The sequence below is a fragment of the Hemitrygon akajei genome, unplaced genomic scaffold, assembly GCF_048418815.1.
Source record: "Hemitrygon akajei unplaced genomic scaffold, sHemAka1.3 Scf000074, whole genome shotgun sequence".
Taxonomy (NCBI): domain Eukaryota; kingdom Metazoa; phylum Chordata; class Chondrichthyes; order Myliobatiformes; family Dasyatidae; genus Hemitrygon; species Hemitrygon akajei.
In genome coordinates this window covers 329,043-344,834 of record NW_027331960.1, presented here as the reverse complement: position 1 = coordinate 344,834, position 15,792 = coordinate 329,043, and the positions used below count along the sequence as shown (strand labels likewise).

The 15,792-nt window shown below is 45.2% G+C and overlaps 1 protein-coding gene across 1 annotated transcript in view; it reads right to left on the bottom strand.

The window, feature by feature from the left end:
- LOC140722306 (uncharacterized) overlaps window positions 1-15,792 on the bottom strand; it is a 532,443-nt gene that overhangs the window by 482,507 nt on the left and 34,144 nt on the right. Inside the window, exon 3 of the mRNA XM_073037092.1 lies at window positions 6,968-7,134. The gene's annotated coding sequence lies outside the window, so the exon portion shown is untranslated. The remainder of the gene's footprint in view (window positions 1-6,967; window positions 7,135-15,792) is intronic.

Sequence of the window (15,792 nt, the reverse complement as noted above, 5' to 3'; positions counted from 1 at the left end):
CACTGTTAGTTCCTTTCGATGTACGGTCCCTCGCCCAAGGCTGATCGTATACCTTGACAGGATCGGGAAAGAATCTGTTGGGAGACTCGTATAAGGGAGGCAAAATTTTACTAAGTGAGTAGAAGGCGGTTCCAGGTAAATTTCACTAAGTGGACAGGAGCAGACGTGCCAGGTAAATTTATTAAATGAGCATTAAGTGCCAGCCGGGTAAATTTATTAAATGGACAGGAGGTGTCAGCTGGGTAAATGTATCTGTTTGTTAATTAAGCAGGAGGCTTTGTGCCGGGTAAATTACTTAGAGAACATGGGTCAATTGCAGTCGATTGATACGAGTGGGGCAGGAGCAGCCCTACACAATGTGTGAGAGTTTTCCAGACAAGGAAAAAGATTTGCGAATGTTGAGTGCAGCGCTGAATAAGAAATTGGGGAACAAAATCTGGCCACTGGGGGTGAACCAGGGATATTACCTCATGAGAACAAGCAGTAAATTTGATATGGAAAAAGAACTGTGGAAAGAAGTGGAAATTGTTGGAAAGGGAAGGGAAGGATAAGGCAGATGCAAAGTGGAAGGGTGCATTATTAGCAAGTTGGAGGAATAATGCATGTGACAAAGGGTAGAGGTACGTACTGCAGGAGGAACGCCAAAGGTTGGGAGACGCTAAAAGTGGAGCGTGAATGGGTGGATAGACGCAGCAAGCAAGAGCAGGGAAAACAACGTAAGCAAACTGAGTCTAGCCTAGATAGGAGAGAATGGCAAGAATGTCAGTCTGAAGTTCGAACTGATAGGGAAACAAGAGATCCCAAACCCATGTCTGGCATACCAACCCTGTTACAGGACAGTGACTGTGATGAGGTGTGGGCACCCAAGGTACTCCCCCCCCCAACACCTCACCAGGAGCCGAGTGCACCCAGTGCTCCCGAACCCCAATCCTCCCAGTACTCAGATACGGTGACCACTCGGGTAAAACAGTGGCGGCAGGGAAGGGGGAGGTCCCTATACCCTGAGATTCAGAAAGGGAATACCTAAGACAGGGAGGGAAGAATCCAACAGAACCCCAGAGTTAATGGCTCCACAAAGACATTGGCTCAATGGAAGAAGCCAGAGAGTGGTAGTGGAGGATTGCTACTCTGAGTGGTGGCCTGTGACTAGCGGTGTGCCACAGGGATCAGTGCTGGGTCCATTGTTATTTGTTATCTATATCAATGATCTGGATGATAATGTGGCAAATTGGATCAGCAAATTTGCCGATGATACAAAAATTGGAGGTGTAGTTGACAGTGAGGAAGGTTTTCAAATCTTGCAGAGGGATTTGGACGAGTTGGAGGAATGGGCTGAAAAATGGCAGATGGAGTTTAATGCAGACAAGTGTGATGTATTGCACTTCGGAAGATCAAGGTAAAACATACAACATACTGAGGTAGAACACCCGCAGTAGAACAGAGGGATCCGGGAGTACAGATACATAACTCCCTAAAAGTGGCATCACAAGCTGTAAAGAGGGTTTTTGGTACATTGGACTTTATAAATCAAAGTACTGAGTATAAGAGTTGGAATGTAATGGTGAGGTTGTATAAGACAGTGGTGAGACAGAATTTGGAGTATTGTGTGCAGTTTTGGCCACCTAATTACAGGAGGGGTATTAATAAGATTGAAAGAGTGCAGAGAAGGTTTATAAGGATGTTGCCGTTACTTGAGAAACCGAGTTACAGAGAAAGGTTGAATAGGCTAGGACTTTATTCCCTGGAGCATAGGGGAATGAGCGGTGATTTGATAGAGATGTATAAAATTATGATGGGTATAGATAAAGTGAATGCAAGCAGGCTTTTTCCACTGAGGCCAGGGGGAAAAAAAACTAGAGGTCATGGGTTAAGGGTGAAGGGGGAAAAGTTTAAAGGGAACATCAGTGGGGGCTTCTTCATTCAGGGAGTGGTGGGAGTGTGGAATGAGCTGCCAGAGGAAGTGGTGAATGCGGGCTGACTTTCGACATTTAAGAGAAACTTGGGTAGGTATATGGATGAGAGGGGTTTGGAGGGTTATGGCCCAGGTGCAGGTCAGTGGGACGAGGCAGAAAAGTGGTTCGGCACTGCCAAGAAGGGCCAAAAGGCCTGTTTCTGTGCTGTAATACACTATAGTTCTAAAGGCAATTGCCCACTCGAATGCTGCCCAATCCATGAGCAGAAGGAGGAACAGCCCTTAGTGATTCCTGTGTATGAACCCTGGAAGCCTCAAGAAATGATAATGATCATGAATCAGGTCCCAGGTAGAAGAGAAAAACCAGCACAGTTTGCTCAGTGTGTCTGCAGTACTATACAAATGTTTAATGCGACCCCGCAAGATTTATTCGGTCTCTGCTGCATGATTCTCTCAGCTGATGAGGGGCAGAAATGGAAGGCAGAATTGAGATACCAAACCTATCAGGAGTTACAGGCGGGAAACCATAATGAGAATGAACAGACAGACCAGATCATTCAAGCCTTGGAAAGGGCTTTCCAGCAACCTGTAAACATCACTGAAGTTCTTGAATGCAAACCTAAGCCTGGGGAATCGGGAATAGACTATTGGGAGTGATTTGTGGTCTCCTGTGGCCTTTCGCAGGAGACCGAGTCTTTAATGATGGGAATCTGTTCCCCAGTTTTACACCTTACTGCTCCAATGCTTACCAACTAAGATAGCCAACATGATTAAAACAAATAATATGGATTGGCCTGACAATGATCAAAATCGAATGCGATGAACTTTGACATATTGTTGGGACCTGACATTGTGTGCTGTATCTGGGGATAAGAAATGGGAACAAAAACCTACCAAGGGACAGATGGGGACAACAACCTGTGTAGAAATTGACAATCAAGGATGCTTCCTACCGTGAGTACCACCCCTCAGGAAGAGCCCAATGTAATATTGCAAGTTGCTGGAATTCCTGTTCCGTTTATGATTGATATGGGGACAACCACAACCACTCTTGATCAGGAAATAGTACTGGAAAAGGGATTTCAGCTATCAGATGCAACAATCACTCTGTTTGGGTTTGAATGAACGGAATGTACGTATCCACGTATCCAGCCACTGCAAGTGGAATTTCAGGGGAACCAGTGTGAGGTTTCATTTACAGTCACCACCAGTCGGGGGTGTAATCTAGCAGGGAGAGACTTGCTCTGTCCGTTGGAAGTCGAGATTCTCTGTGTGGACAAGGGTGACACCCTGGGACTAGTGAACAACCAACAGCTTCCCCAGTTTCTGAACACCCAGTGGTGGGCACTTAATCTGGACTCCATTGTGTTTGAACCCCTTCTGCCAGCGGCCGACCCTCATGTGACTCTGTGCTATGACCCTCCGTGGAGCTCAACTGAGGAAAGCCAGTATTATGCACCCCTCAAGGGACAGAAGTTCCCAGTCACGGTGATTGGAGAGATTAAAGGAAAAGAGGGCAGTGTATTACTGGCCAAAGTTCCAGATTTCTTTGGCGACAGAGAGGACTGGTTGTTCCCCATACTACCGTTAGGGTTTGCCCCGGGTTCAAACCAAAAACCCTGGGGTTCCTTGCCTACACCCTGATGAAACAAGCCTCCAGCAACAAGGGAGACTGGCGAAACTTGGTCGCGGGACAACTCCAATACTGGAAGGAGTCTGAGGTGAAGATGGGACATCTGGTAAGATACTCTATTAATATTGACCGAACCCTAGATGTTGTACCCCGTCTCTGGGCAACTTTAGGCCACGAAGTTGGCCGCACTAACTGCCTCCGTCTGGATCACCGTGATAGATTCTCCCATCCATTCCGCAATACGCCCTCAAGCCTGAGGCAATGTGAGGATGGAAGCTCTTTTGTGGATCCAGCAGGGAAACAATATTCTGGCGATGCGATAGTAACTGACAGTGAAGTAATTGAGCAGGCCTCTTTTGAAGCAGCTGTCTCGTCCAGAAGGCTGAGCTGTTTGCTCGGACTCCTGCCTGTATCCTAGCAACAGACTAAAGTGCGAACGTTCACACGGACTCCCGTTATGCATTTGGAATTTTACATGACTATGGGAACGTGGGTATTCCTGACTTCCTCTAGCCACCCCATTAGTAATGCCACCTTTGTAAACAACTTACTCACCGCTCAACAGCTACCTCGAGTTTTGACTATTATTAATGTGCGGCCCACATCCGCCAGTCATCCTTTAGCAGATGAGACAGCGAAAAGTGCGGCACAGTGCTCGTAGTTGTAGTTGTAGTCTCCTCGGGTTCCCATCAAGCAACCTTCCGTGACTTAAGCAAAACGAGTTTGCCAGACATGTGGGAGGTACGTACTTTTCAGGGGGACGCCTCTGAGGAGGAGTGCAAACTGTGGTCCCAGGTGGGGTGCCAGAAAGACCCCGACCGAGGTTTCTGGATCACCCCAGCGGGACAGGTTTGTGTTCCTATACAGTTTTTACCTATATTGGTCAATTATGCACACACCTGGAAAAGGAGGGAATGGTTGTTAACCTGCACCCTGCACACCGGGTACGACTCCCTTGACCATTTTCGTGTCTACAAGTTGATGTTACTGAATTGCCTAGAGTACATTGCTATAGATACTGCTTAGTTATTATAGATGTGTTTAGTAGATGGTTTGAAGCTATTCCAACTACCAATAATACTGCTATGACTGTTGTGAAGGTATTATTACAGGATATAATTCCCAGGTACAGCCTGCCAGAGATGCTGAGCTCTGACAATGGCCCACACTTTGTGGTGACAGTGAACAAAGAGGTATGTAAGAAACTAGCTATCAGGCAACAATTCTACCGTACACCACCCACGGGCTGCTGGCATAGTGGAAACAGCCAATGGCACTCTGAAGATTAAATTGGCCAAAGTAACGGTGGAGACTGAACTCACTTGGTTGATGGAAGGACCTACCATTAGCTCTATTCCACATGAGGGTTACCCCACGGGGGAAAACAGGGTCATCACCAGCTGAAATGATGTATGGACAGTCCATGGGGACACCCTGGGGACCACCTTGTGTCCAATGCTCCCAGAAGTTCTACCAGCAAAATTCAAAATTCATACCCTTGGGGAAGAGATGGGAAATAACCAAAATTCTCCAAGCATTACATACACAAGTACGACAGGCTTACAAGGAAGAGAATTTTCACTCCTCCGCACAGAGGAGTGACTATCCCACCACAGAACCGGGGAATATTGTCCTGATCAAGAACTGGGATTGTGGGAAACTCGGACCTCGGTGGAAAGGAGCATATCAGGTGTTACTGACCACTCCCACGGCTGCCAAACTGAAGGGGCAATCTCGGTGGATACATCGAACAGACTACAAACGTGTTACTGAAGGAACTGAGTAGAAGGACTCTCTCGGACTAAAAGAAAATGTATTGTCTGATAGTGGTGTTCATGCTTATGTCTTTGACAGGGCTCATCCCAGCATCCGGGGGCCCCCATGTTAACACATTTCTGTCTCTCTGTCACACCGATGCCAAACAGGTAGAACTAGGGTCCTGCTGGGTTTGTGCTGAAATTCCACAGCATGGTAAAACTATGATTCCAATGTCAGTAATCCTGCTCAACCAGAGTGAGGAACTCTCAGCCTGGGCTTTCTCAAACAACACCCGGGGAAGTGAGGTGAGGAACTGTGGTATTATCAGCGATGAATGTGGCTGTCAGTGTTGTGAGGGATGGTATCTCAGGCTCCCACCAAACGCAACTTCCTAGACTGGGAAACATGCATCCTGGCCATACTTGCAGGTGCCCAGCAGCGGAGAGGAATAACTGAGACTGAGCGATTTTGGATGATCACTTTTCTCTCCTATGGAGTAGCCAGGAATTTACGAGATATAATCAATTTGCCTATAGCACTTGAGGAGCTGGCCACAATACTGCAGGGGCCCTGACAGAAACACAGGCCAAGTAACAGAAATATCCACTGAAATGATTGCAATCTGGCAAACAGTCCTACAGAATCATATAGCTTTAGATTTTATCCTCGCTGAGAAAGGGGGAACCTGTGTTATTATTGACGCAGAATGCTGCACCTATATCCCTGATGAGTCTACTAACATTACATCCCTCTCCAAGCACACTGCCAGGGAGATTGACAGCATCAAGAAAGTAGAGCAGGATTTACACAGGTTCACCGAAGGGTCGAAATGGTGGTCTTTGAAGGCCTGTTTGTTAATATGTGGGACATGATATTGCATTATGGCCTAATAGTTGTACATATCATTGTTACAATTACTGTTCAACGCTGTTTTTACTCACTGATAAGTCAATGCTGTACTCAGCTGCTTTCTCTGTAAAAAACTACTGCTTTGTTGATCATGTAATGATCAAAAGGAGGGAATGATAAAGTATGCAAAAGGGTTAACACTTGGTTAAACAATAGCAGCCTGTTTTTCTGAAAGAAACTGCTGATGAGCACCAGATGTGCTAAGCCATGCTGAGCCATATTTCTTCTTGAGGGAAGCTAGCTAGGGTTTCAGGATGTCCTTGTGCACTCACGTGTAGAGATAGGACAGCTTCAGTCTGTTCTAAGGCATTATGACTATTTTGTAATTTGTCTTTAGGGGCTGTCATGTAGTAAATAACTTTGGCTCCAGCCTGTCTTGTGTGGTGGGTATCTGGACAGATATATCCGTGGTGTAAGGGGAATTGTTAGTCAGTTAGTGGATTGGGTGGGAACAGTCATAGACTCTTCCTGTTTGAGTGACTAACTGAGTAAGCCCCGGGTGCTTGGAGTAAAGAGTTTGTATTTATACGGTCTCTGAGTCACTTTATCCGGATTCGACTTCCACAGAATGGGAGAGGTTTTAAAGGGCTGGGCTGCTGGAAGCACATTACCAGACCTGGAGTGATTGCAACTGGTTCTGACAGAGGCACAACTGGTTCCTCTGGACACATTCAGTCTCACTCCAACTATTTCCTACCTTCCTTTTACAGGTATGTAATGTCTAAAGGACCAGTGTTTGAGTAAATGAGACTCACCAAACTTTATCCTGACTGAATCACTGGAATCTCCGAGTCAGATGGGTTCTCTCCAGCTGATGCTCTCAATCCTTGTGCTGGTTCACTTGTTGCTGTTCCCTTGTCTTCAGCCGTGGTTTGCTTCCAGTTGGGTTTTTCTTCTAATAAATCTCTCACCGCAGGTCCAACTTTAACATGAAAGATAATGAAGCACATTAACAATAAAAAGAACCAAACATTTCTGCTTAATGTTACTAAGAACAAAACTCACTGAAACTTAAACGTTGAAGGCAAATATAATGATCTCAGTGAACAATCTTTTATTGTCCCTCACACGTCACAAAACGATATGGGATAAGAAGGAGCCATCATTCAGTCATGGTAAGACATCAGACACAGGAACAGAATTAGGGGATTCAAGCTATCTGGTCTGCCCACCACTCAACCATGTCTGATTTTTATTCCATCACCATATCCCTGCCTTCCTCCTGTAACCCTGAAGCTACTTAGCAATCATGAATATAATAATCTCTCTCATTAATATACCATATACCATAAAATGGTAGCCTCAACCAACCTCTGTGGCAACAAATTCCACAGATCAGACATCTTTTGGCCAAATTTTTTTTCTCATCTCAGTTTTAAAGGGAAGCATCTTTATTCTGAGACTGTGCTGTCAGATCGCAGACTCTCCATCTAATGGAAACATCCTCTCCATGTCCACTGTATCCAGGTTTTTCAGCATTTGGTAGGTTTGCTTAACCATACATCCCTCCACCACCCCCACCGACCCTCTGAACTTCATTGAGTACAGGTCCAGAACCAACAAATGCTCCTCATACATAAAGCCAATCTTTCCTGCAATTATTCTTGTAAATCTTGTTAGTAACAACTGTACTGAACACAAACTGGTACAAGGATAATTTACAGAGAAAGTCGTGCTTTCTTCACTGTTCTACTATCACAGAATGAGCCATTTCCATTTCCAGGTCAAAACAGGTCCATTTCAGGAAATATAAACCATTCCAGGGTAAATGTAATAAAAAGAAACTGGAATTACCAGAAACACTCAGCAGGTAAGGAACAGCTGTGGGGAGAGGAAAAAACTTTACAATTCAGGTTAATATATTTCATCAGAATGACTTCAAACATTTTCTGTTTTTAGTGCAGGTTTCCAGCAACTTGAAATTCTGCTTGATTTCCACCGAGCGACAGACAGGTGGCAGTGAGGGGGGAAATTTCCAAACAGAGTTTGAACACCAAATTCACGGGTCCATTTCTACTGTTGTAAACACAGTACAGCCCAGTTACTCATAGCCTCTCCCTGTGAGGGATGGAATGGGAATTCATCCTCTCCTCATGATTAGCAGTCATTGCTTCCAAAGGAACTCCAGAAACAAACATCTGATCTCAGACCAGAAATACTCACTCAACACCTCATAAGCCCAAGCAGTTCGATCCCCGGGTCCATTTTGCCTGGATCAAGAACTGTGATATCTCAGAACCCAACCTCAATGAGACACACAGGCAAAGGTTGGGCACCCCTGATCAAAATTTCTGTTACTGTGAATAGTTAAGTGAGTAGAAGATGAACTGATCTTCAAAAGTCAAAGTTAAAGATGAAACACCCTATTCAACATTTTAAGCAAAATTAGTGTATTATTTTTGTTTTGTGTAATTTTAGAGTGAAAAAAATAAAGGAACAGCATGCAAAAGTTTGGGGACCCCAAGAGATTTGAGCTCTCAGATAACTTTTACTAAGGTCTCAGACCTTTATGAGATTGTTAGGGCTATGGCTTATTCATAATCTTTGTTAGGAAAGTCCAGGATGATGCAACTTTCAATGCTTTATAAATACCCTGACTCCTCAAACCTTCTCCCAACAATCAGCAGCCATGGGCTCCTCTAAGGAGCTGCCTAGCACTCTGAAAATTAAAACAATTGATGGCCACAAAGCAGGAGGAGGCTATAAGAAGATAGCAAAGCAGTTTCATGTAGCCACTTCCTCAGTTCGTAACATAATTAAGAAATGGCAGTTAACAGGAACGGTGGAAGTCAAGTCCGAGAAATCTTTCCCAGAGAACTGCTCGTAGGATTGCTAGAACCCCCATTTGACTGCAAACGACCTTAACGAAGATTTAGCAGACTCTGGAGTGGTGGTGCACTGTTCTACTGTGCAGCAACACCAGCACAAATATGACCTTCATGAAAGAGTCATCAGAAGAAAACCTTTCCTCCATCTTCCCCACAAAATTCAGCATCAGAAGTTTGCAAAGGAACATCTAAACAAGCCTGATGCATTTTGGAAACAAGTCCTGTGGACTGAAGTTAAAATAGAACTTTTTGGCCGCAATGAGCAAAGGTATGTTTGGAGAAAAAAGGTGCAGAATTTCATGAAAAGAACACCTCTCCAACTGATAAGCATGGGGGTGGATCGATCATGCTTTGAGCTTGTGTTGCAGCCAGTGGCATGGGGAACATTTCACTGGTACAGGGATGAATGAATTCAATTAACTACCACAAATTCTGGAAGTAAACATCACACCATCTGTAAAAAACAGCTAAAGGTGAAAACAGGATGGCTTCTACAACAGGGTAATGATCCTAAACACACCTCAAAATCCACAATGGACTACCTCGAGGTGCAAGCTGAAGGTTTTGCCGTGGCCCTCACAGTCCCCCGACCTAAACATCATCGAAAATCTGTGGATAGACCTCAGAAGAGCAGTGCATGCAAGACGGCTCAAGAATCTCACAGAACTGGAAGCCTTTTGCAAGGAAGAATGGGCAACAATCTCCAAACAAGAATTGAAAGGTTCTTAGCTGGCTACAGAAAGTGTTTACAAGTTGTGATACATGCCAAAGGGTTGTTACTGAGTACTGACCATGCAGGGTGCCCAAACTTTTACTTCAGACCCTTTCCCTTTTTTGTTATTTTGAAACTGTAAAAGATGTAAAAGAAAAAGTAATCTAGCTTAAAATATAAAAAAATGTGTCATCTTTAACGTTATGCCTTTTGGAACTCAGGTCATCTTTTACTCACTTAGCTATTCACAGCAACAGAAATTTTGACCAGGGGTCCCAAACTTTTGCATGTCATTGTATGTGATTTTCTTGCTAAATGATACTTTAAAAAGTCAGATTTCCAAATATCACTCCCCACTTGCAAATTATCCAGCAACTTTTGCGTTGCCACAATACACACAGGTAATACCAGTTTCTGTATTGTACATAAATATTTCCCCTGACACCCCCCCCCCACCCCCAGGTGACTGACGGTGGTGAACTCGGTGATGGCAATGCCAATGAATATGAAGGGAAGGGCACTAGTCTGTCTCATTGGAGCCTGGCACATTTGTGATGTGAAAGCTATTTGTTGCCCGGGGTAAAGGTGTTTGATATCAGTATGTACCCAGACAGAATGGGTCAAAGCATGTCCTCACCGTTAGAAAACGCCAGAACAAGAGCAAGCAGAACAAGCAACACACACAAAATACTGGAGGAACTCAGCAGGTCAGGCAGCATCGATAGAAAAGAGTACTAATGCTGAGTTCCTCCGGCATTTTGTGTGTGTTGCTTGGATTGCCGGCAGCTGCAGATTTTCTCCTGCTGCGGTTGGACGTAGAACGAAGGTGATTGTCTCAACAGCTGATAGAAAGATATTGTTCCCTTTCTACGAGTTCCTGATCCCTGCATTTAGTTTTCTGGAGCTCAGCTCTGTCTGTGAGATCTATTTGCTCCCATTCCCTGATTGGCCGGAAGCTCCCCGGGGCCCGTGTACGGATCGTGGGGCTGAGAGAGAGGAAAAAGACCTGGCCTGTGCCGAGTTTGTGGGCCATGGTGTTCAATGTTCACAGCAATTGTCACTCAATTAAAACCCACCCAGCACCCGCTCTTACCTCCTACGGTCCTTCCGACATTTTGTGTACTGCGCGCATGCGGAGTTTCCAAGACAGCAGCAAGCTTGACGCCTGCGCATTTGATCGGTGCTTCAAGTGACAGCGCAATTTTAAACGCAGGGTTTTATGGGTAATCACGGTGCCATTAAAAGTTTCTGCAAGCACTGGTTTCATGCCCATACCTCAGTTTGTTTTGTATGTAGAAAAATCAGCAGTTTTTTTTTAACCCACAAAGCGGCTCCCATGAACGATACACTCAATATCAACAGGCATTTCGTTTATTAAATGCCAAAGTACAATCCTCTTACAAATGCAGATATGAAACACAAGAGATTCTACAGTTGCTAGAAAACAGCGACGCACACAGACACACTGCTGGAGGAGCTCTGCAGTTCAGGCAGCAACTAAGCAGAGGAGTACACAGTCCGGGCATGCTGAACGGGCTCGGCTAAAATGCTGTCCATTTATTCCTCTCCACATTTGCTGCCGGATCTGCTGATTACCTGCAATGTTTTGTAGACATTAACCATTTTGTTTTTCAATTGACCAGTTTCCAAATGTTTCTCATCTTTCATTCATAGCCACACCCTGCTGGTCTGGTTCCTCTTCTTCCTCCTCCTTGTAACCTCCAGACCCCATCTCTTTCCGGAGACCTAGAGCCCTGATTAGTGCTGGCAACTCTTTGGATTCTGACATTGCTCCACCAAAGATTCACTCGCTAGTCTGCTGTCAGGCTTTAGAGGCGCATTGCAACAACCCAGCTGTCTGAGGCTCAGTCCTTTGAAATTAGTGAAAATGACCCAAAATTTGAAAAAAAGTAGGGAAGTGTTTAACCACCTTAGTCCAGAGCGCTGGGGAAGGTCAAATACTCAGCGAGCTCATCGTGTTACTTAGCCTGGGGAAAATCATGTAGGAAATTCATGCAGGTGTACAAGACGATGAGAGGCATTGATCGTATGAATATTCAGAGGCTTTTTCCCAGGGCTGAGATGGCTAACACAAGGGGGCATAGCTTAAGGTGCTTGGAAGTAGTTCAAGGGAGATGTCAGAGGTATATTTTTATACACAGAGAGTGGTGGGTGTGTGGAATGCACTGCCAGCGACGGTGGTAGAGACGGGTACAATAGGGTCTTTTAAGAGAATCGTAGGTACATGGAGCTTAGGAAAATAGAGGACTATGCGGTAGGGTAATTCTAGGTAGTTACTAGAGTAGGTTACATGGTCGGAACAATGAATAATGAACGGTAATCTACTGCAGATTTCTATGATTCTACGAAATTCACAGGAAATCTCTTCTCCCACCAAGTGGTGACAAATTGCAACAAAGAGAGTGAGAGGTAAACGGCAGAGATAAATTTTAAAATACTGATATGGAACAGAAACATGGGCAGGGACCAGATGGGCCGAGTAGCCTGTCTAGTGTATATTGTGAGTGTGGTAGAGACACAGGATTAGATACAGAACTGATTTATCTTTCACGGATCCGCAGTATTAAACATCAGTCTAGTTTAAGGCTAACATCAGCAGAACAGACTCCTCCAATGCTCAGTGACCAGGGTTCAGTCCTGGGTGCGATGAGCAGCCACAAGAACTGCAGAATCTGACAGTAACAGTCCCTCATGAACCTGCAGCTGCCTTCAGTCACCGTGATGGTTAAACATTTAACACAGAGCTGATTTGAACTTTCACCCTGACGTGAAGTTGCAAGTACTGCAGCAGTTGGGATGATTGAGTAAAACTCTTTCCTCACTCCGGACAGAAATGTGGCTTCCACTTATTGTAAACTCAGCGGAGTATCACAAGGTGGGTTAACAGAATGAGTCTCTTTGCACACACGGAGCAGGTGAACGGCCGCTTCCCAGTGCGAAGCTGCTGGTGTAACTGCGATGGCCGACTGATTCCCTTCCAAAATAAGAGCCAGGGTATGACGTCACACTGCTGTCAACGTCATGGCAATGTATCCAATCTGATCACAGACATGGACACGTGATCGGTCTCTCCTAGTAGAGAGTGGGGCGTTGTCTTCTACAGCATCTCGGCCTTCAAATTCAAGGATCGGTGGCATTCAAACGCTGGTGAACTGATAGATACAGCGGAGCTATCGTTCTGTTGTGTTTGTGATTCCCACACACAGATCTTCTGACATTTCTACACTGTTAAAAGTTGACAGACCACGTCAGTGGGCGAAGGACAACATTTCAACTCAGATAATTTTAGTCTCCATGGTACCTTCAGAAAAAAGCACTGTCACAGCTCAAAACAATTTGGAGGAACAAGATTTCATCTTCTAACTGACTACAGTTCCGGCATCAGGGTCAATATCAAACTCTCTGCTTCCCTCTCTGTATCAAAATGGATCCCCTTCATCAGTCTGTGACTTGGCTCAGTTTGTCTGTCTCCTTCGCATTCTGAGCATGCGCCACACACCCACTAAGATCACATTTTATATACACGGCTGCGACTAGAGACTTTCTGATTATTATGTCCCTCCTGGCATCTGTCGGCGGTAAACTCAGAGTCAGCAATGGTATTGACCCTCAGGAGTACGTGATTAGGCTTTTTCGTTGGAGATCGATAAACTGCCGGTAGTGTGTGGCTGGATGAGTGGGTCGTTTTCAGACTGGAAGGAGGTAGCGTTTGGAGAATCCCTGAGATCAGTCTCTGACCACAGTTGTTCACAGTTTAATGTCCTGGCGGAGGCAGCGAGATGTGAGATGTCCCAGTCTGCTGGTGACGCAGAAAGACGGGAGTTGGGGTAGGGGAGGCTATTCACATGCAATTTCGTAGCTTTGCAATCAGTACATAGTGCACTGTGGGGCTGCAGTGGCGGGTTCCATTGCTGGGATCAGTGCACAGTCACTGTGGGCTATGAGGATTTTGTGAATAAAGCGCCATTCTCCAATTTAGAATCTCCAGCCGCGGAGCAAGCCTATCGTTTGTACATTTATATTGTATTTATGGCATTGTGATAACCAGATACTATAGCCCTCCACAACCTCTCTATCTAGTCCTTTCAATATTCGACTTCATCCGTAAATTTGATCACAGGGCCATCAATACTCTCATCTGATGCATTGACATAGAACTTAAACAGAAACGTTGCCAACTCAGACCCCTGTGTGCCTCTGGGGTAGTAATCTCAGGATTGCTGCCTGCGCCACGTGCTAGCGATGAAAGAATAGCATGATCAGGCGTATTAATGTGTGGCTGAGAGACTTGTGTAGGGGCCAGGGCTTCAGATTCCTGGATCACTGGGGCCTCTTCCGGGGGAGGTACAACCGGTATGAAAAGGGCAGGTTACACCTGAACCCAAAGGGGTCCAATATCCTCGCGGACACAGATGAAAAGGAAAAGAGGAATTATGGGAGGAAGCTGGCAACTAATATCAAAGAAGATACTAAAAGCTTTTTTTAAGAATATAAAGGGTAAAATAGTGTCAAGTGTAGATATAGAACCAATACAAAATAATGCTGGAGATATTGTAATGAGAGATGCAGAGAGGGCAGTGGAACTGAATGAGTGGAAGGCATCTGCAGTATATCGGACATTCAAGAGTGTCAAGGAAGTGAAGTTTGTGCAGTGAAAATTAGGACTGAGAAGGTGCTCAGGAAGCTCAATGGTCTGAGGTTGGATAAATCTCATGGACCTTATGGAATGCATCCTTGTGTTCTGAAGGGAGTAGCCGGAGAGATTGCAGAGGCATTAACGATGATCTTTCAAGAATTGATGGATTTGTGGCATTGTACCAGATGACTGGAAAATTGGAAATGTTACCCCGCTATTTAAGGTGGCAGCAGAAAGGAAACTATAGACGTGTTAGCCTGATATCAGTGGTTTGGGAAGTTGTTGGAAGGGATGAGATTCCGGAGTACCTGAGACACATGACAAGATATGCCAAAGCCAGCATGGATTCCTGACATCAGTGGTTTGGGAAGTTGTTGGAATCGATTGTTAGGGATGAGATTACGGCGTACCTGAGACACATGACAAGATATGCCAAAGCCAGCATGGATTCCTGAAAGGAAAATCCTGCCTGAGAAACACACTGCGAATCTTTGAGGAAATTATCAGCAGGGTACACAAAGGAGATGCAGTAGATATAGTGTACTTGGATCTTCAGAAGGCCTTTGACAAGGATAAGAGGCCATGGAATTACAGGGAAGTTACTAGCCTGGGTGGTGCATTGGCTGGTCAGCAGAAAGCAGATCTTCTAACCATCATCTTTGATGCCATAATGTGGCGGGTCAGTTATTATTACTTCCCTGGGACTTTCCTGGACATCACCCCCGTATGCAGTGTGATCTCCACACTGGGATTTGCAGCCACTGACTGTTCTGTCTGGTTCACCGTCACTTTTACGTTTGATCGGTTTGTTGCCATCTCTTGCCAGAAGCTGAAAGCAAAGTATTGCACCGGGAAAACTGCGGCTGTGGTTCTGACAACAACCGGCGTTCTGCTCTGTTTTAAAACTGTGCCTGAATGCTTTAGATATTGTCCTCTGAAAGTGATTGACCATATACCCTGGGACTGTACTACAAAGCAGAGCTACTATACCGGTGCCGGCTGGGTGGAATATAAGTGGCTTACTACCGTTCAAACGCCATTCCTCCCGTTCATGTTAATACTACTGTTCAACGCTCTGACAGACAGACACACATTTTTGTGACTAGTCGCGTCCGTAAGGCGCTGCAGGGTCTGAGCAAGGAGGAGAACCGCAGTGACCCGGAGATGGAGAGCAGGAGGAGGTCTGTGATCTTACTTCTCACCATCTCCGGGAGCTTCATCATCCTGTGGTCGTTCAGTTTTGCTGAAATCCTTTATTACACAATTGCCAGATTGGATCCAAATAATTACAGCGATTCTGAATTAATATTTCAACAGGCCGGATACATACTGTTGATATTAAGTTGCTGCACAAACACGTTTATTTACGGGGTAACTCAGTCC